Genomic DNA, 22,595 nt, shown 5'->3' on the forward strand with positions numbered 1-22,595 from the left:
AGACAATGAATCCAATTCTATCCAGTGGTTTAGCTATAGAAGCCTTAGTCTTATAGATATGCTATCTCCGATATGTATGTAAAAATGTGGGGGTGGGTAAATATATGTTTCGGGGCTTGTGCCCCTGATCTTTTAAGACCCTAGCAACGCCACTGGTAGGAGCACTATTGGAAATCTTTACTGTGTGAGAGGCACTAAGGTGGCATAATTACTGTGAGGGGGCACTCTGGGGGCATTCTTCCTGTGTGAGGGGTACTAAGAAGGTTTATTACTGTGAGGGGTCACTAACAGGGCATCATTTCTATGTGGGGCACTAAGGGGACAGGTCCTTCAGAGAAAAAGACGTTCTTTGTAAGTTTCTGTCAACTCTGGCCAGGAGCTGGGAATCCTGAAAATAGGATTGTATAACTCCTTTAAGTAAGCTGCTGAAACTAAGGTATAAGGTATTGTTTACTTAGTCATCATTTTAACCCCTTAACGACCAAGGACGAAAATGAACGTCATGGTCGGCTGCTAGTTCCCGCACCATGACGTTCATTTTCGTCCGCATTTCAAACTGTCACTCTGTGTAAACACAGAGTGACAGACGCGCGCTGACAGTTGTCCCCGACAGTTGAGACATCAGTCTTGCCGGACAGCGGACCATCGCCGCTGATTTCGGCAGTTAACCCCTTAAGTGCGGCGACGGATTGCCGTCGCCGCATTTAAGTGGTTTGAAGCACATCAGCAGCCCCCACAAAGTGATCGTGGGGGCTACCGATGCTTGTCACGGCAATCGGAGGTCAGATAATGACCTCCGGGTTGCCATGCACGGAAGCCTCGGAGGAACAGCCTCCGGCCGTTCCTCCTCTGCTTCCTGTCAGTGTGACAGTCACGTCACAATGACAGTAAGGGCATGGCCCCACGTGGCGGATTTCCTCCGCAACTGTCCGCATCAATGCCGCACCTAATCCGGGTTGCGGATTACGGCTGCGGATCTGCCCAAAATGTGCAGAAAATTGATGCGGACTAGCTGCTGCGGACTGCGGGAAAAGTGCTTCCCTTCTCCCTATTCAGTGCAGGATAGAGAGAAGGGACAGCACTTTCCCTAGTGAAAGTAAACGAATTTCATACTTACCGGCCGTTGTCTTGGTGACGCGTCCCTCTTTCGGCATCCAGCCCGACCTCCCTGGATGACGCGCCAGTCCATGTGACCGCTGCAGCCTGTGCTTGGCCTGTGATTGGCTGCAGCCGTCACTTAGACTGAAACGTCATCCTGGGAGGCCGGACTGGAGACAGAAGCAGGGAGTTCTCGGTAAGTATGAACTTATATTTTTTTACAGGTTGCTGTATATTGTGATCGGTAGTCACTGTCCAGGGTGCAGAGACAGTTACTGCCGATCGCTTAACTCTTTCAGCACCCTGGACAGTGACTATTTACAGACGTCTCCTAGCAACGCTCCCGTCATTACGGGAGCCCCATTGACTTCCTCAGTCTGGCTGTAGACCTAGAAATACAGAGGTCCAGCCAGAATGAAGAAATGTCATGGCAAAAAAGCAAGACGCATCCGCAGCACACATAACATGTGCATGACAGCTGCGGACTTCATTGCGGAACTTAGAATCTCCATTGAAGTCAATGGAGAAATTCCGCCATGAGTCCGCCACTGCTCCGCAACAGACAGAGCATGCTGCGGACACCAAATTCCGCTCCGCAGCCTATGCTCCGCAGCGGAATGTTACGCATCGTCTAAACGAACACTTCTAAATAGAAGTGGAAGTCAATGCAGAAACGGCTCCGCTGCGGATTAACGCTGCGGAGTGTCCGCAGCGGAATTTAAGTGAAATTCCGCCACGTGTGAACCCAGCCTTAGAGTACATTACACTACGTGTGTAGTGTAATGTACTCTAGCAGCGATCAAAGCTGCAAGACTAAGTGTCCCCTAGTGGGACAAGTTAAAAAAGTAAAAAAAAGTAATAAAAATATTTTAAAAAAAGTGTAAAAATAAAAGTTATAAGTTCTATAAACACTAAATGCTTTTTTTCCTATAATAAGACTTTTATTATAGAAAAAAAATGAACACGTTAAAAAAGTACACATATCTGGTATCACCGCGTTCGTAACGAACCCAACTATAAAACTATAATGTTATTTTTCCCGCACGATGAACACCCCAAAAAAAATCAATAAAAAACGACGACAGAATCGCAATTTTTTTGGTCACCACCGCTCCCTAAATAAGGAATAAAAAGTGATCAAAAAGTTGCATGTACCCGAAAATAGTACCAATAAAAACTTCTATCCGTCCCGCAAAAAACAAGCCCTTACACAGCTTTTTTGACTAAAAAATTTAAAAATTATGGCTCTCAGAATATGGTGACACAGAATTTTTTTTTTTTATAAATAAGTCATTTTATTGCGCAAACGCTAAAAAAAAGGACCAAACCTATATACATATGGTATCGCCGTAATCGTACCAACCCGCAGAATAAAGTAAAAATGTCATTTATAGCGTACGGTGAGCGCCGCAAAAAAAAAACCTAAAAAAAACGGTGTCAGAATTCCTGTTTTTTGCTCAGGATTGCAAAAAAATGGAATAAAAAGTGATCAAAAAAAATCGCATGTACCCCAAAATGGTACCAATGAAAACTACAGATTGTCCCGCAACAAATAAGCCTTCACACCACTCTATTGATGGAAAAATAAAAAAGTTATGGCTCTTGGAAAGCGGGGAGTGAAAATCTAAAATATGAAAGCAAAAAATGGATCAGTCCTGAAAGGGTTAATTCATTTCTAATGAAAAAACGTATGACCACATGTTGGGTATTTCCGTACTCGGGAGAAATTGCTTTATAAAAAAATGGTTGTTTTTTTCCTCCTTTATCCCTTGTGAAAATGATAAAATGCAACATTTTAGTGGAAAAAATGTTGATATTAATTTTCGCGCCCTAATTCTAATAAACTCTGCAAAAGACCCGTGGGGTCTAAATGCTCACTATACCCCTAGAAAAATTCCTTGAAGGTTTTTCCAAAATGGGGTCACTTTTGGTGGGTTTCCACTGTTTTGGTCCCTCCAGTGCATTGCAAATGCGACATGGCACCGAAAACCATTCCAGCAAAATCATAAATCCAAATGGCGCTCCTTCCCTTCTGAGCCCTGCTGTGGGTCCAAACAGCAGTTTATTACCACATATGGGGTATTGTCGTAATCGGGAGACATTGCTTTACAAATGTTGGGGTGCATTTTCTTCGTTATTCCTTGTAAATAATAAAAATTTCTATGTTGTTTCAGAAAAAAAGTACATTTTAATTCTTACAGACTAATTTCAATATATTTAGCGAAAAACCTGTGTGGTCAAAATGCTAACTATACCCCTAGATAAATACCTTAAGGGGTCTAGTTTTCGAAATGGGGTCGTTTATGGGGAGTTTCTATCATTCTGGCAGCTCAAAGCTTCTCCAAATGTACATTGGGGCCTAAAACATTTTCAAGCAAAATATGAGTCCTGAAAGCCTCCGGGTGTTCCCTTCCTTTGGGGCCCTGCCGTGTGTCCAAACAACGCATTAGGGCCACAATGTGGGTATTTTTGAAAACAGGAGAAAGAGGGTGATAGATTTTGGGGTGTGTTTCTTCATTTTCATGGTCGCTTTACAAAGAAATCGGTCTTCAAACAAATACTTTTATGAAAAAAGTGAAATTATTATTTTTTTCACCTGATATGCATTAAATTTAGCAAAGAACTGTGGGGTCAAAATAATTACTATATCCCTAAATAAATACCTTATGGGGTCTAGTTTTCTAAATGGGGTCGTTTATGGGGAGTTTCTATCGTTCTGGCAGCTCAAAGCCTCTCCAAATGTACAGTGGGGCCTAAAACATTTTCAAGCAAAATATGAGTCCTGAAAGCCTCCGGTTGCTCCCTTCCTTTTGGGTCCTGCCGTGTGTCCAGGCAGCGCATTAGGGCCACAATGTTGGTATTTTTGAAAACAGGAGAAACAGGGTGATAGATTTTGTAGTGTGTTTCTTCATTCTCATGGTCGCTTTACAAAGAAATTGGTCTTCAAACTGATACTTTTATGAAAAAAAGTGAAATTTTATTTTTTTTCACCTATGTATTAAATTTAGCAAAAAACTGTGGGGTCAAAATACTTATTATACCCTTAGGTAAATACCTTAAGGGGTCTAGTTTTCTAAATGGGGTCATTTGTGGGGGTTTCCACCATTCTGACACCTATGAGCCTCTGAAAACCTGGCTTGGTGCAGGAAAACAAAATGTACTTCAAAATTTATAAAATTATTATTCAATTTGTAAGTCCTCTAAATTGCTGAAAATTTATTTTATTTTTTCAAAAGTGCTGCCAAAATGGAGTAAAGAGATAGAAATATATATTTAATTAAAAAAATTGTACAGTATGTATGTACATATGTGACATATTGCAGTTAAAAATAGGGGAAAATGGTAATTTTTACAAAATTTCTTCCATTTTTCTATTTTTTAATTAATTTCCGCAAATCGTATCAGTCTACTTTTACCACTAAAATAAAGTACAACATGTGACGAAAAAACAATGTCAGAATTACTTGGATATTCAAAACTTTCACAGAGTTATTCTCTGATAAAGTCAGACATACCAGATTTGACAAATATGGCTTGGTCATTAAGGTACAAACATGCCCGGTCATTAAGGGGTTAACTGCTTCCTGCAAATAAACCCCTTCCCAACATAAGTATTGCAGTGTATGGTGCGAGTGATCTAACAATTGTATGTTCAAGCCCTCATATTGTTAACAATAAAAAAAAATTTAAGAAAAGTAGGAATTGTCACACCTATAAAAGTCTGAAAACTCTTAAAATATAACATTATTTATCTTGCACTAAGATCACTGTATTAAAAAAAAAAAATGCCAAAATTGCATTTTTTTGGTCACCTTGAATCCTCAAACAAAATAGAATAAAATGTTGTCTGTACTCCAAACCTGTATTAATTGAAACTACAGCTCGCCCTGCAAAAATCAAGCCCTCACTAAGCTCCATCGACAAATAACTAAAAAATTATGAGACTCAGAATATGGCAACATAAAATAATTTTTTTTAGAACCAAATTGTTTTTGTTTTTTTTCATTACTTTTATTTAAATTTATTAATTGACTTTTACAAAAAATTCAAACACCATGTAAGGTGCATTCATCATATATAATTCTACAAAAAGGAGGTATATCCCTTATCCCACCCCCTCATGGATCTCCTCTTTTTTTTCTTTCTGTCCTTCACAAACAAATTGTTTTTATATAAAAAAAGTAGTAAAACATAAAAAAACTATATATATTTGGTATGGTGTTCTTACCAGTAGAATAAAGTTAACGTGTAATTGTAACCGCACGGTGAAGCCTGTAAAAATGAAACCCAAAAGAACAGTGAAAAATTCTGTTTTTTTCTATTCCCCTCCAATAATTTTTTTTTTAAAAGTTTCTTAGTAAATTATATGGCACATTAAATGGTGCCATTAAAAACTGCAACTTATCCTGCAAAAAAACAAGCCCTCAGAAGGGTATATCAATGGTAAGATCAAAAAGTTATGGCTTTTATATGTGAGAAGGAAAAAATAAAATGAAACAACTAAAAACTTCTGCGGGAGGAAGGGGTTAAGTAACTTCTTCAGCCTGAATGTTCATATGAAGGTAGCAGTATACAATATTTGTTCCTGCAACGTTTGACCCGATCATTTCCTTGGAGTACAATAAAGTTGGACACTTCATCGAATATACATCACTCTTTATAGGATCTGCCAGACAGCTGCTTTCCTTAGAGACACCTTTACTGAGCCCAAGAGTCTGACATTGTTAGTCAGTAGCGGACTTTACATTGATCATACTGTCTGAATGTTTCTATTATTAAAAAATGCCTCAAAACTAATATTATCCTATTAGTTACAAGAAAGAAAAGTATGAAGAGGGACTTAGAAACAAATATTTTAGTCGTCAACTAAATTGCATTCTGCCACTTTGGAGTAGTGGAGTAGTTTTTAAGAACTTATACGTTATCTTTGCAGTGTGCGGCTAGCAAAGAGTCTAATGATATTCACGCATCCAATGCCCACCCGCCTTGATCGTCACATTTTTTCCTATGCACAATAAGGGTATGTTCACACGACAAGGCCAAATATGTCTGAAATTAGGGAGCTGTTTTCAGGTCTTCAGGTTTTTCGCGGCGTCTTTTACGGACGTAATCGGAGCTGGTTTTCATTGGAGTCAATGAAAAACGGCTCCAATTACGTCCCAAGAAGTGTCCTGTACTTCTTTGACGCGGCCGTAATTTTACGTGCCGTCTTTTGACAGCGACGCGTAAAATGACAGCTCGTCTGCATAAAACATCGTAAGACCCATTGCAAGCAATGGGCAGATGTTTGCCGACGTATTGGAGCCGTCTTTTAAGGCGTAATTCGAGGAGTAAAACGCCTCTATTATGCCCGAAAATTGGTCGTGTGCAAATACCCTAAATGTGTCAATCAGCGGCTGGATGACGGGGGAGGTAGGAGGAGCGTGAATATCATGAATATCATTGGACTCCTTGCCGGCAGTGCAGGCTGGACGCCGCAAAGATAACATGCATGTTCTCACAAACTATAGCACATTAACGAATAAGTGACACAGCTGAAATCAGCTTGACTTTCACTATATTATGCTGCCCTCAGACAGGGCAGCATAAGGAGCTGACAGATCCGCCCATAAAGTTAAACACAGGGCCGGCCTTAGGATAGATGGCGCCCCGTGCGAAATTATCTTTTGGCGCCCCACCCCATCATTAAAATTAAATGACCCATAAAAAAAATTATAATGCCCCTTTAGTGCCCCCATACAGTATAATAATACTATTTAATAATATATTACGACTGCTTCAAGGACACAGTATTTTGTCCTCTAACTGTGCCCACAGTATTATGCCCCCCTGTAGCACCCCTACACAGTATAATGTCCGCTTAGTGGACACCACACAGTATAGTGCCCCATGTAGATTTTGCCATACAGCCTCCCTGTAGACCGTGCCATAATCCCCCACCTCCTCCTTGTAGATCATGCCATACAGCCCCTCCCACCTCCCCCTTGTAGACAGTGCCATACAGTCCCCTACCTTCCCTTTGTAGACAGTGCCCCCAAACAAAAACAAAAATTGTACTCACCTAGGCCCCGTTCCCACGACGAACTGAGCTCCTCCATGACGGGATCCTGTAGCCTAGTACAGAATTTCTCAACCTTTACAGACTCGAGGCAGCAGTGGAAAAATAAAATTTCCTCAGGGCACCCCTACCAAAAATTGTTACGAGAAAGACAGAAAACGGCTTTGGAAAAGCACTACACTCGTAGGGGATGTTTACACACGTTTTTTTGTAAGGCCAAAAAAATCTGCCTCAAAATTCCATCAGGAATTTTGAAGCAGATTTTGAATTGACAGCGTTGTTTGACTTTTTTTTGTGTTTTTTCTTAAACCGTTGAAGCTAATGCAAAAGACGCAGGCAAAAAAGCTTCAAACGGGCGCCGCAGGTATTTTCTGCCTCTTATTAATTTCAATTGGAGGTCAGAGGCGGAAACCACTTGAAGACCATCAGCCCCCCGCTCACAATAAAATTACCAACAGCCCCCCACTCACAGTAAAATGACCATCAGCCACCCGCTCACAGTAAAATTACCATCAGCCCACCACTCACAGTAAAATGACCAACAGCCCCCCACTCACAGTAAAATTACCATCAGCTCACCACTCACAGTAAAATGACCATCAGCCCACCACTCATAGATTCGCCCTGTAGGTAGCGCCACACAGCCCCTTGTAGGTAACGTCACACAGCCCCTTGTAGGTAGCGACACACAGCCCACTTGTAGGTAGCGCCAGACAGCCCCCTTGTAGGTAGCGCCACAAAGCCCCCTTGTAGGTAGTGCCACACAGCTCCCTTGTAGGTAGTGGCACACAGCCACCTTGTAGGTAGCGCCACACAGCTCCCTTGTAGATAGCGCCACACAGCCCCCTTGTAGGTAGCGCCACACAGCCCCCTTGTAGGTAGCGCCACACAGCCCCCTTGTAGATAGCGCCACACAGACCCTTGTAGATAGCGCCACACAGCCCCCTTGTAGATAGCACCACACAGCCCCCTGTAGATAGCGCCACACACAGCCCCCTGTAGATAGCGCCACACAGCCCCCTGTAGATAGCGCCACACAGACTCCCTGTAGATATCGCCACACAGACTCCCTGTAGATAGCGCCACACAGTCCCCTTGTAAAGAGTGCCACACAGCCCCCTGAAGAGAGTGCAACACAGCCCCCTGAAGCGAGCGCAACACAGCCCTCTGGTAGGGAGTGCCACACAGCCCTCTGGTAGGGAGTGCCACACAGCCCTCTGGTAGGGAGTGCCACACAGCCCCCTAGTAGGGAGTGCCACACAGCTCCTTGGTAGGGAGTGCCACACAGCTCCTTGGTAGGGAGTGCCACACAGCCCCCTGGTAGGGAGTGCCACACAGCCCCCTGGTAGGGAATGCCACACAGCCCCCTGGTAGGGAGTGCCACCTAGCCCCCTGGTAGGTAGTGCCACACAGCCCCCTTGTTGGTAGTGCCACACAGCCCACAGCCCCCTTTTAGGTAGTGGCACACAGCCCCCTTGTAGGGAGTGACACACAGCCCCCTGGTTGGGAGTGACACACAGCCCCCTGGTAGGGAGGGCCACACAGCCCCCTGGTAGGGAGTGCCACACAGCCCCCTGGTAGGGAGTGCCACACAGACCCCTGGTAGGGAGTGCGAAACAGCCCACAGCCCCCTTTTTGGTAGTGCCACACAGCCCCCTTGTAGGTAGTGGCACACAGCCCCCTTGTAGGTAGTGCCACAGAGCCCACGGCCCCCTTGTAGATAGCACCCCCCCTTCCTATAAATAGCGGCACTGTAGCTCCCTGAAGTAGCTGAATCCCCGTGTGGCCGGGGATTCCGCTCCTGGCGCGCTCCTTGATGTCTCTGTCCATATATGGACAGTGACGTAATTTGCTTCTCGTGGAGTGGAATACCCGGTCACATCATCTGCAACGCTGTGGACAGGGATTCCGCTTCAGGAGTTTCCCCTGATGTCACTGTCCATATATCAAGGAGTGCTACAGGAGCAGAATCCCCGGCCACACAGGGATTCCACTCCTTCCGGGAGCTACAGTGGCGCTAGTAGATAGCAGAGCAGGGAGATACCTCCCTGCTATGCTATAGTGCCGTCGCTACCGCTATAGCAGCCTCAGCGACTGCTAGCGGCGCCACCACCCTCATGCCCGGTGTCGCCGCTAGCAGCCGCTATGGCTGCTACAGCGGTAGCGAGGGCCACTGAGTGAAGAAGCGCCCGGGCGGAAAGGCAACTGCAGTCGCTGGGCCCGGGCGCTTCTGATACAAGCAGGGGAAGGAAGTCAGCCCAGCGCCCCCTTCCACCTGCTGGAGTGATGCGCCCTGTGCGAAGGCACAGGTCACAGACCCCTAAGGCCGGCCCTGGTTAAATAGATATATTTTGGAAAGGATTGTTCTATCGTCAGTCAGATGTAAAACTAGTCAAAATAATACATTTGTTAAAATAATTTATTAAGGTGTCAATTCAGTGTCCAACAGCTTCATCTTCCACCATCTTTTGTAGAGATAACATGCTTGGTTGACAGACCTTACTATGTATGTTAAAGGGGTTCTTCCACAAAACACTTGTATCCCCTAGCCACAGGATAGGAATACATGTGTGATCGCTGGGGTTCTGACCACTGGGACGCCAAGCAATGAAGAGAAAGTGGTACCGAAAGTCCCCCAAAGTTTTCCATGAGAATGGAGCACTGGTGTGCATGCTCAGCCAGTATTCCATTCATTACTATGGGACTTCTGGGACCGCTGTCTCTGGCAGCTCCACAGAAGTGAATGGAACGCTGGATGAGCATGCACCATGGATCACTTTGGGGGACTTTCGTTTCCCAGTTCTCCTCATCGCTGAGAGTCCCAACGGTTAGACACCCAGCAATCACACATGTATCCCCTATTTTGAGGATAGGGAATATATTTATTTGTGGGAAAACACCTTTAATGGAGGGATTGGGTGTGATAACTGGTGGCTGACAATTTTCTGCCTATGGTAAAGTAAAAAAATATATACTATACCCCTAGACCCATATAGTAGACACTCAGCACTAACATGCACCTTCGGGCGGTTTTAAGTGAAATTGTAATTTTTTTAAAAACTGAATAAAAGTTTATGTCTGTGATAAAAATTTTGACCTAAGCAAAACCTTAGATGCACAACACCTCTTAAAAATAAAAGGTCAAGATGTGCAGAGTTCATTAATGCCACTTATGACTATGTCAATAATATCCATATTGTAAAGGATCTGCCGGGCACAACTTCTGTGTATACGCCCATAGGTAATCAGTCTGCACCTGAGTCTATGTCTCTGAGACTGACTCCATCTTCCACCACTCAGGATGGCAGGCTTAGGAGTGGGAGAGCCTATCGCAGCCTGGCCAGACGGAGCTAGCTCCCGCCCTCTGTCTATTTATACCTGCCTTTCCTGTTCCTCCTTTGCTTGTGATTCTTCTCGTGTGGTTTCCTGGCCCAGCTACAGCTTCTGACTATTTGATCCTGCTCCATACTGACCCTGGCTTGCTGACTACTCTCCTGCTCTGCGTTTGGTACCTCGTTCCCTCCTGGTTTGACTCGGCTCGTTCACCACTCTTGTTGCTCACGGTGTTGCCGTGGGCAACTGCCCCTTTTCCCTTAGCTTTGTGTACCCTTGTCTGTTTGTCTCGTGCACTTACTGAGCGTAGGGACCGCCGCCCAGTTGTACCCCGTCGCCTAGGGCGGGTCGTTGCAAGTAGGCAGGGACAGAGTGGCGGGTATATTAGGGCTCACTTGTCCGTTTCCTTACCCCCGTCATTACATAATCACAAGCCCATATACCTAGTCTACCCTGGTCCCTGACACTACTATGGACCCCCTTGAGACCCTGGCCCAGCAAATGCAGGGTCTCTCCCTACAGGTCCAGGCCCTGGCTCAGAGGGTCAACCAGCCTGACGCTGCCATGGTAGTACCCCTCACCTCACCTCTTGAACCCCACCTCAAGTTGCCTGACCGGTCCTCAGGTTCTGAGAGCCAGCGGGTGGGTATAATTGTGTCCCGGCTTCAGGAAGGGCCCCAAGAATGGGCCTTCTCCCTGGCCCCTGACGCCCCTGAACTTTCCTCCGTTGACCGTTTCTTTTCTGCTCTCAGACTCATTTATGACGAGACTGACAGGACTGCCTTTGCCGAGAGTCAGCTGGTGACCTTACGTCAGGGTAAGAGACCTGTGGAGGAGTATTGCTCTGACTTTAGGAAGTGGTGCGTAGCTTCTCAGTGGAATGACCCTGCCTTAAGGTGCCAGTTTAGGTTGGGTCTGTCGAACGCCCTGAAAGACCTGCTAGTTAGCTATCCCTGTTCTGACTCCTTAGACCAGGTTATGGCTTTAGCGGTACGACTTGACCAACGTCTCAGGGAACGACAACGTGAACGGTTTTGTGTTTTCCCCTCTGACTCCCCCATGATGCCTCCCGAGGTCCCGTTGCTTCGCTCTTCCACGGAAGACTCGGAGGTACCCATGCAACTCGGGGCCTCCGTGTCCCCCCGACAACGTAGAGAGTACCACAGGAAGAATGGTCTCTGCTTCTATTGTGGGGATGACAAACATCAAGTGAATACCTGTCCTAGGCGTAAGAATAAGCAGCCGGAAAACTTCCGCGCCTAAGTGATCATCGGGGAGGTCACTTGGGCGCACAGGTATTTCCCGTAAATATGAAACGTAATAAAATCTTGCTTCCCTTTCAGGTCTCTTTTGGTGGTAGGTCTGCTACCGGCAGTGCCTTCATGGATTCAGGGTCTTCTGCTAATATCATGTCTGTGGAATTTGCTATGTCTCTAGCCATGCCTTTGATTGATTTGCCTAAACCTGTCCCGGTAGTGGGTATCGACTCCACTCCTCTTGCTAATGGTTATTTTACACAGCATACCCCTGTTTTTGAACTCCTTGTTGGATCCATGCATTTGGAGCAGTGCTCTGTACTGTTGATGCAGGGATTATTGTCCGATTTGGCTTTAGGCCTTCCCTGGTTGCAGTTGCATAATCCAACGTTTGACTGGAATACTGGGGAGATTACCAAATGGGGTAATGAATGCTTGACGTCATGTTTTCCGTTAATTCTATTTCTCCCCCTGAGGAGGTGAACACGCTACCTGAGTTTGTTCAGGACTTCGCTGATGTTTTCTCTAAGGAGGCCTCCGAAGAGTTACCTCCTCATAGAGAATACGATTGCGCTATCGAATTGGTACCAGGAACTAAGCTCCCTAAGGGTAGGATATTTAATCTTTCTTGTCCCGAACGTGAAGCCATGAGAGAGTATATCCAGGAATGCCTGGCCAAGGGTTACATTCGCCCCTCTACTTCTCCGGTAGGTGCTGGCTTCTTCTTCGTAGGGAAGAAGGATGGTGGTCTTAGGCCATGCATTGACTACCGTAACTTGAATAAGGTCACTGTAAGGAACCAGTATCCCCTTCCTTTGATTCCTGATCTCTTTAATCAGGTTCAGGGGGCCCAATGGTTCTCTAAGTTTGATCTACGGGGGGCGTATAACCTTATCCGCATCAAAGAGGGGGATGAGTGGAAGACTGCATTTAACACGCCCGAAGGTCACTTCGAATGCCTCGTCATGCCCTTTGGGTTGTGTAATGCTCCTGCGGTCTTCCAGAATTTCATAAATGAGATTTTAAGAGATTACCTGGGGGTATTTCTTGTAGTGTACCTTGATGACATACTGGTGTTTTCCAAGGACTGGTCCTCCCACATTGAGCATGTCAAGAAGGTGCTCCAGGTCCTTCGGGAAAACAAACTGTTTGCTAAAACCGAAAAATGTGTGTTTGGGGTACAGGAGATACCATTTTTGGGTCAAATCCTCACTCCTAATGAATTCCGCATGGACCCCGCCAAGGTCCAGGCTGTGGCGGAATGGGTCCAACCTGAAGGCGTTACAGTATTTCTTGGGGTTCGCTAATTATTACAGATTTATTGCTAACTTCTCGGTCATCGCTAAGCCTCTTACGGACCTCACTCGCAAAGGTGCTGATCTCCTCCACTGGCCTCCTGAGGCTGTCCAGGCTTTTGAGGTCCTTAAGAAGTGTTTTATCTCGGCCCCGATGCTGGTTCAGCCCAACCAAATGGAGCCATTTATCGTGGAAGTTGATGCATCCGAGGTGGGAGTGGGGGCTGTCTTGTCCCAGGGTACCAGGTCCCTCACCCATCTCCGCCCCTGTGCCTACTTCTCCAGGAAGTTTTCGCCCACTGAGAATAACTATGATATTGGCAACCGCGAACGCTTAGCCATTAAATGGGCATTTGAAGAGTGGCGCCACTTCCTGCAGGGGGCTAGGCACCAGGTAACGGTCCTTACCGACCACAAGAATCTGGTTTTCCTAGAATCTGCCCGGAGGCTAAACCCGAGACAAGCTCGATGGGCGCTATTTTTTACCAGATTCAACTTTTTGGTTACCTATAGGGCTGGCTCTAAAAATATTAAGGCCGATGCACTGTCACGTAGCTTCATGGCCAGTCCTCCTTCGGAGGAAGATCCTGCTTGTATTTTGCCTCCTGGTATAATAATTTCTTCTATTGATTCTGATTTAGTCTCTGAGATTGCGGCTGATCAAGGTTCAGCTCCCGGGAACCTTCCTGAGGACAAGCTGTTTGTTCCCCTGCAATTCCGGCTAAGGGTACTTAGGGAAAGTCATGACTCCGCACTATCTGGTCATCCAGGCGTCCTGGGTACCAAACACCTCATTGCCAGAAACTATTGGTGGCCTGGGTTGCCTAAAGACGTTAAGGCCTACGTCGCCGCTTGTGAGTTTGGGCTAGGTCCAAGACTCCCAGGTCCCGACCAGCAGGCTTACTACATTCTTTGCCTATTCCCCAGAGACCTTGGACCCATATATTCATGGATTTTATCACCGATTTGCCTCCATCTCAAGGCAAGTCGGTGGTGTGGGTTGTAGTAGACCGCTTCAGTAAAATGTGCCACTTTGTGCCCCTCAAGGAACTACCCAATGCCAAGACGTTAGCTACCTTGTTCGTCAAACAAATCCTGCGTCTCCATGGGGTCCCTGTCAATATTGTTTCGGACAGAGGGGTACAATTTGTTTAATTGTTTTGGAGAGCCTTCTGTAAAAAGTTGGAGATTGATCTGTCCTTCTCCTCTGCCTTCCATCCTGAAACTAATGGCCAAACCGAGAGGACTAATCAGTCTCTAGAACAATATTTAAGGTGTTTTATCTCTGACTGTCAATATGATTGGGTCTGATTCATCCCCCTCACCGAATTTTCCCTTAATAACCGGGTCAGTAATTCGTCAGGGGTTTCCCCCTTTTTCTGTAATTTTGGGTTTAATCCACGGTTCTCCTCCGTTTCACCTGGTAGTTCCAACAATCCTGAGGTAGAGGTCGTTCATCGGGAACTGTGCACAGTCTGGGCCCAGGTTCAGAAGAACCTAGAGGCGTCCCAGAGCGTACAAAAAACTCAGGCTGATAGAAGACGTTCTGCTAACCCCTTGTTTATGGTCGGGGATCTGGTGTGATTATCGTCTAGGAACTTGCGCCTTAAGGTCCCGTCCAAGAAGTTTGCTCCCCGGTTTATTGGGCCGTATAAGGTCATTGAAGTCCTCAATCCTGTCTCCTTCCGACTGGAGTTGCCCCCATCTTTTCGAATACACGACGTGTTTCATGCCTCCCTCCTTAAACGCTGCTCCCCGTCCTTGGCTCCCTCGAGGAAACCTCCTGTTCCCGTTCTCACCCCTGAGGGGGTGGAATTCGAGGTGGCCAAGATTGTGGACAGCAAGATGGTCCAAGGCTCCCTCCAGTACTTGGTCCATTGGAGAGGATACGGGCCTGAGGAGAGGACTTGGGTACCCGCCCGGGATGTTCACGCTGGGGTATTGGTCAGGAGGTTCCACCTTCGTTTCCCCAATAAACCAGGTCCACTTAGAAAGGGTCCGGTGGCCCCTCATAAAAGGGGGGGTACTGTAAAGGATCTGCTGGGCACAACTTCTGTGTATACGCCCATAGGTAATCAGTCTGCACCTGAGTCTATGTCTCTGAGACTGACTCCATCTTCCACCACTCAGGATGGCAGGCTTAGGAGTGGGAGAGCCTATCGCAGCCTGGCCAGACGGAGCTAGCCCCCGCCCTCTGTCTATTTATACCTGCCTTTCCTGCTCCTCCTTTGCTTGTAATTCTTCTCGTGTGGTTTCCTGGCCCAGCTACAGCTTCTGACTATTTGATCCTGCTCCATACTAACCCTGGCTTGCTCCTGCTCTGCGTTTGGTACCTCGTTCCCTCCTGGTTTGACTCGGCTCATTCACCACTCTTGTTGCTCACGGTGTTGCCGTGGGCAACTGCCCCTTTTCCCTTAGCTTTGTGTACCCTTGTCTGTTTGTCTCGTGCACTTACTGAGCGTAGGGACCGCCGCCCAGTTGTACCCCGTCGCCTAGGGCGGGTCGTTGCAAGTAGGCAGGGACAGAGTGGCGGTTAGATTAGGGCTCACTTGTCCGTTTCCCTACCCCCGTCATTACATATATGTTACAAAATCACCAAAACTGATAGGGAAAAAGTAACACCTCATATAAAAAGGGATTACATACCTTGAAAATTGGGTGTACCTGTAAAGGATCTGCCAGGCACAGCGGGGTTAACTCCCAGAACTAATCAGTCAGCACCTGAGAATACATCCCTGAGACTGACTCCTGCTTCCACCATTCAGGCTGGCAGGCTTAGGAGTGGGAGAGCCTATCGTAACCTGGCCAGACTCAGCTAGCTCCCGCCCTCGGTCTATTTAAGCCTGCACTTCCTGTCCCTCGGTGCTTGTTATTGCTTGTGTTTCCCTCCTTGTGGTTTCCTGGCCCAGCTACAGCTCCTGCTATTTTTGATCCTGCTCCATACAGACCCTGGCTTACCGACTACTCTTCTGCTTTTCGTTTTGTACCTCGCACACTCCTGGCTTGACTCGGCTCGTTCACCACTCTGGTTGCTCACGGTGTTGCCGTGGGCAACGGCCCCTTTTCCTTGCTTGTGTTCCTTGTATGTTTGTCGTGCACTTACTGAGCGCAGGGACCGCCGCCCAGTTGTACCCCGTCGCCTAGGGCGGGTCGTTGCAAGTAGGCAGGGACAGAGTGGCGGGTAGATTAGGGCTCACTTGTCCGTCTCCCTACCCCCTGCCATTACATAATAACAAGCCCATACCTAGTCTACCCCTGGTCCCTGACACCACTATGGATCCCCGTGAGACCCTGGCTCAGCAAATGCAGGGTCTCTCCCTACAGGTCCAGGCCCTGGCTCAGAGGGTCAACCAGCCTGATGCTACCCTGGTAGTTCCCCTCACCGCACCTCTTGAACCCCACCTCAAGTTGCCCGACCGGTTCTCAGGGGACCGGAGGGCTTTTCTCTCCTTTCGGGAGAGTTTTAGGCTTTACTTTCGTTTAAAGCCTCATTCCTCAGGTTCTGAGAGCCAGCGGGTGGGTATAATTATGTCCCGGCTCCAGGAAGGGCCCCAAGAGTGGGCCTTCTCCTTGGCTCCTGACGCCCCTGAACTTTCCTCCGTTGATTGTTTCTTTTCTGCTCTCGGACTTATTTATGACGAGACTGATAGGACTGCCTTTGCCGAGAGTCAGCTGGTGACCTTAAGTCAGGGTAAGAGACCTGTTGAGGAGTATTGCTCTGACTTTCGGAAGTGGTGCGTAGCTTCTCGGTGGAATGACCCTGCCTTAAGGTGCCAGTTTAGGTTGGGTCTGTCGAATGCCCTGAAAGACCTGCTAGTTAGCTATCCCTCTTCTGACTCCCTAGACCAGGTTATGGCTTTAGCGATACGACTTGACCGACGTCTCAGGGAACGACAACGTGAACGTTTATGTGTTTTCTCCTCCGACTCCCCCATGATGCCTCCCGAAGCTCCGTTGCTTCGTTCCTTCCCGAAAGTTTCAGAGATACCTATGCAACTCGGGGCCTCCGTGTCCCCCCAACAACGTAGAGAATTCCGCAGGAAGAATGGTCTCTGCTTCTACTGTGGGGACGACAAGCATCAAGTGAACAACTGTCCTAAGCGTAAGGTTGCAGCCAGAGAACTTCCGCGTCTAAGTGATCATCAGGGAGGTCACTTGGGCGCACAGGTATTTCCAGTAAATATGAAACGTACTAAGATCTTGCTTCCCTTTCAGGTCTCTTTTGGTGGTAGGTCTGCTACCGGCAGTGCCTTCGTGGATTCAGGGTCCTCTACTAATATCATGTCTGTGGAATTTGCTATGTCCCTTGCTATGCCTCTTATTGATTTGCCTAAACCTGTCCCGGTAGTGGGTATCGACGCCACTCCTCTTGCTAATGGTTATTTTACACAGCATACCCCTGTTTTTGAACTCCTTGTTGGCTCCATGCATTTGGAGCAATGCTCTGTACCGTTGATGCAGGGATTATCGTACGATTTGGTTCTAGGTCTTCCCTGGTTGCAGTTGCATAATCCTACGTTTGACTGGAATACTGGGGAGCTAACCAAATGGGGTAATGAATGTTGTACGTCATGTTTTTCTGTTAATTCTATTTCTCCCCCTAAGGAGGCGAATACGCTACCCGAGTTTGTTCAGGACTTCGCTGATGTTTTCTCTAGGGAGGCCTCCGAAGTGTTACCTCCTCATAGAGAATACGATTGCGCTATCGAATTGGTACCAGGAGCTAAGCTTCCTAAGGGTAGGATATTTAATCTTTCTTGTCCCGAACGTGAAGCTATGAGAGTGTATATCCAGGAATCCGTGGCCAAGGGTTACATTCGTCCCTCTTCTTCTCCGGTAGGTGCTGGCTTCTTCTTCGTGGGGAAGAAGGATGGTGGTCTTAGGCCATGCATTGACTACCGTGGCCTGAATAAGGTCACGGTAAGGAACCAGTATCCCCTTCCTTTGATTCCTGATCTCTTTAATCAGGTTCAGGGGGCCCAATGGTTTTCTAAATTGGATCTACGGGGGGCGTATAACCTTATTCGCATCAAAGAGGGGGATGAGTGGAAGACTGCGTTTAACACGCCCGAAGGCCATTTCGAATACCTCGTCATGCCCTTTGGGTTGTGTAATGCCCCTGCGGTCTTCCAGAATTTCATAAATGAGATTTTGAGAAATTACCTGGGGATTTTTCTGGTAGTGTACCTTGATGACATACTGGTGTTTTCCAAGGACTGGTCCTCCCACGTGGAGCATGTCAGGAAGGTGCTCCAGGTCCTTCGGGAAAATAAACTGTTTGCCAAAACCGAAAAATGTGTGTTTGGGGTACAGGAGATTCCATTTTTGGGTCAAATCCTCACTCCTCATGAATTCCGCATGGACCCCGCCAAGGTTCAGGCTGTGGCGGAATGGGTCCAACCTGCCTCCCTGAAGGCATTACAGTGTTTTTTGGGGTTCGCTAACTATTACAGGAGATTTATTGCTAACTTCTCGGTCATCGCTAAGCCCCTTACGGACCTCACTCGCAAAGGTGCTGATCTCCTCCACTGGCCTCCTGAGGCTGTCCAGGCTTTTGAGGTCCTTAAGAAGTGTTTTGTCTCGGCCCCGGTGCTGGTTCAGCCCAACCAAATGGAGCCATTTATCGTGGAAGTTGACGCATCTGAGGTGGGAGTGGGGGCTGTCTTGTCCCAGGGTACCAGCTCCCTCACCCATCTCCGCCCCTGTGCCTACTTCTCCAGGAAGTTTTCGCCAACTGAAAGTAACTATGATATTGGCAACCGCGAACTCTTAGCCATTAAATGGGCATTTGAAGAGTGGCGCCACTTCCTGGAGGGGGCTAGGCACCAGGTAACGGTCCTTACCGACCACAAGAATCTGGTTTTCCTAGAATCTGCCCGGAGGCTAAACCCGAGACAAGCTCGATGGGCGTTATTTTTTACCAGATTCAATTTTTTGGTTACCTATAGGGCTGGGTCTAAAAATATTAAGGCTGATGCACTGTCGCGTAGCTTCATGGCCAGCCCTCCTTCGAAGGAAGATCCTGCTTGTATTTTGCCTCCAGGTATAATCATTTCCTCGATCGATTCTGATTTAGTCTCTGAAATTGCTGCTGATCAAGGTGCAGCTCCCGGGAACCTTCCTGAGAACAAGCTGTTTGTTCCCCTGCAATTCCGGCTAAGGGTACTTAGGGAAAATCATGACTCCGCACTATCTGGCCATCCAGGCATCCTGGGTACCAAACACCTCATTACCAGAAATTATTGGTGGCCTGGGTTGCCTAAAGACGTTAAGGCCTACGTCGCCGCTTGTGAGGTTTGTGCTAGGTCCAAGACTCCCAGGTCCCGACCAGCGGGCTTACTGCGTTCGTTGCCCATTCCCCAGAGACCTTGGACACATATCTCCATGGATTTTATCACCGATTTGCCTCCATCCCAAGGCAAGTCGGTGGTGTGGGTGGTGGTGGACCGCTTCAGTAAGATGTGCCACTTTGTGCCCCTCAAGAAACTACCCAACGCCAAAACGTTGGCTACCTTGTTTGTCAAACACATCCTGCGTCTCCATGGGGTCCCTGTCAATATTGTTTCGGACAGAGGGGTACAATTTGTTTCATTGTTTTGGAGAGCCTTCTGTATGAAGTTGGGGATTGATCTGTCCTTCTCCTCTGCCTTCCATCCTGAAACCAATGGCCAAACGGAGAGGACTAATCAATCTCTAGAACAATACTTAAGGTGTTTTGTCTCTGACTGTCAATTTGATTGGGTCTCTTTCATTCCCCTCGCCGAATTTTCCCTTAATAACCGGGTCAGTAACTCGTCAGGGGTCTCTCCTTTTTTTTGTAATTTTGGGTTTAATCCACGGTTCTCCTCCGTTTCACCTGGTAGTTCCAACAATCCTGAGGTAGAGGTCGTTCATCGGGAACTGTGCACAGTCTGGGCCCAGGTTCAGAAAAACCTAGAGGTGTCCCAGAGCGTACAAAAAACTCAGGCTGATAAAAAACGTTCTGCTAACCCCCTGTTTATGGTCGGGGATCTGGTGTGGTTGTCGTCTAGGAACTTGCGTCTCAAGGTTCCGTCCAAGAAGTTTGCTCCCCGGTTTATTGGGCCGTATAAGGTCATTGAGGTCCTCAATCCTGTCTCCTTCCGGCTGGAGTTACCCCCGTCTTTTCGGATACACGACGTGTTTCATGCCTCCCTCCTCAAACGCTGCTCCCCGTCCTTGGCTCCCTCGAGGAGACCTCCTGCTCCCATCCTCACCCCGGAGGGGGTGGAATTCGAGGTGGCCAGGATTGTGGACAGCAAGATGGTCCAAGGCTCCCTCCAGTACCTGGTCCATTGGAGAGGATATGGGCCCGAGGAGAGGACTTGGGTACCCGCCCGGGATGTTCACGCTGGGGTATTGGTCAGGAGGTTCCACCTGCGTTTCCCCAGTAAGCCAGGTCCACTTAGAAAGGGTCCGGTGGCCCCTCATAAAAGGGGGGGTACTGTAAAGGATCTGCCAGGCACAGCGGGGTTAACTCCCAGAACTAATCAGTCAGCACCTGAGAATACATCCCTGAGACTGACTCCTGCTTCCACCATTCAGGCTGGCAGGCTTAGGAGTGGGAGAGCCTATCGTAACCTGGCCAGACTCAGCTAGCTCCCGCCCTCGGTCTATTTAAGCCTGCACTTCCTGTCCCTCGGTGCTTGTTATTGCTTGTGTTTCCCTCCTTGTGGTTTCCTGGCCCAGCTACAGCTCCTGCTATTTTTGATCCTGCTCCATACAGACCCTGGCTTACCGACTACTCTTCTGCTTTTCGTTTTGTACCTCGCACACTCCTGGCTTGACTCGGCTCGTTCACCACTCTGGTTGCTCACGGTGTTGCCGTGGGCAACGGCCCCTTTTCCTTGCTTGTGTTCCTTGTATGTTTGTCGTGCACTTACTGAGCGCAGGGACCGCCGCCCAGTTGTACCCCGTCGCCTAGGGCGGGTCGTTGCAAGTAGGCAGGGACAGAGTGGCGGGTAGATTAGGGCTCACTTGTCCGTCTCCCTACCCCCTGCCATTACAGTACCACCCACACCCTGTATTTTCTGAAAGTAGACACTCTCAAGAGTGTCATAGTCCAACTTACAATTCACAGTTATGACCACCTTGATGTAATGTTAAAATGTATACTGATTTTATTTTAAAATAATTGCATTTTCAAAAGTCTGACTAAAAAGCTGACCACAGTAGACCCTTTAGGCCCCTTTCACATCATGTTTTAGCCTTCTGTCCGAGGTAGTATATGTCGAAAAGTCTCCCAACATATATCTTCAAGGGAATGCCAAAACGTATACCATTGTATGGCATACAGTGGGATATGTCGCCTGGGTACTGGCCCTGGGGAAAACTCCTGAAGTCACTGTTTATGTATAGACAGTGATTTCAGGTGCTTTCCCAGGGCTGGTAGTTCCCGGGCCGAAGTTACCGGCCAGGGCATCGCAAGTGCTCTGCCTGTGGACTTTGGCCCTGGAGAAGCCTCTGACGTTACTGTCCATATATGAACAATGACGTCAAGAGCTTTGTGATGCTGGAGTTCCCGGCCAGAGAGTCAGCAACTATCTTGCCGGGTTTCTAGCCTTGGTGAAGCTCTTTGCGACATTGTCCATTAATGGACATTGATGTCAAGAGCTTTATAATGCCATAGTCTCCGGCCAGAGTGTTGGCAACATCTAGTTGGGGACTTCGGCCCTTGAAAAGCCCCTGAAGTGACTTTCTATATACGGACAGTGATGTTAGGAGCTTCCCTAGGTCCAAAGTCCACAGGCAGAGAGCTTCTGATGCTCTGCCCGGGGACTCCGGCATTAGGATGCTCCTGACATCACTGTCCATATATCTTACTACACCCCACAGACTGACATTTAAGCCAGCTACGTAGGAGCTGACAGCGATTTTCACTATGATTAATGCTGTGGTGACACCGCCCTCTTTTGTGAAACCACGTCTTTCCACAAAGTGGCGAGGGCATCGTAAAAAGACCAAAAGTCTCAATTTGCGCCACAAATTATGACTTTTGGAGCCTTTTACAACTTTTCTATGCCAGAAAACTGGTGCAGAAAGTTTTGATAAATTTCCTCCCAATGTCTTTTCCTTATTATGCAGCACAACAATGATGTTCTCATGTGCATGCTATATATAGAGAAAGTTAAACACTTAGAGACCATGATTCCTCTATATGGTTTCCATTTGCAGGGTTTGAGAGTTTGGTCACATTAACAGGGCTTTCTTTCATCTTTTCTTGTCGTTCATTCTTTTGGTTTTGCCTGTGGCACATGGTCAACCACACTTAAATGTATTAATGGATATTTCCTTTTTCCAGATTTTTAAATTGTATCAACATACCTCATCCTTTTTCCATTAGAATAACCACTAAGATATGCATGATCACAAGTACTGAGCACTGGAACGTATACAAAACATGTCATTTTTCAAGAGCAACAAAAAATTCAAGTACTTTCCAAAAAAAACTGTTTATTGTAGGCAACCAACTGTATATGCCAAATGGACATTTTTCACAAAATGCTGTTTTTTTCATTGTTTACTTAATGAAATGTA

The sequence above is a fragment of the Rhinoderma darwinii genome, chromosome 2 (assembly GCF_050947455.1).
Source record: "Rhinoderma darwinii isolate aRhiDar2 chromosome 2, aRhiDar2.hap1, whole genome shotgun sequence".
NCBI lineage: Eukaryota > Metazoa > Chordata > Amphibia > Anura > Rhinodermatidae > Rhinoderma > Rhinoderma darwinii.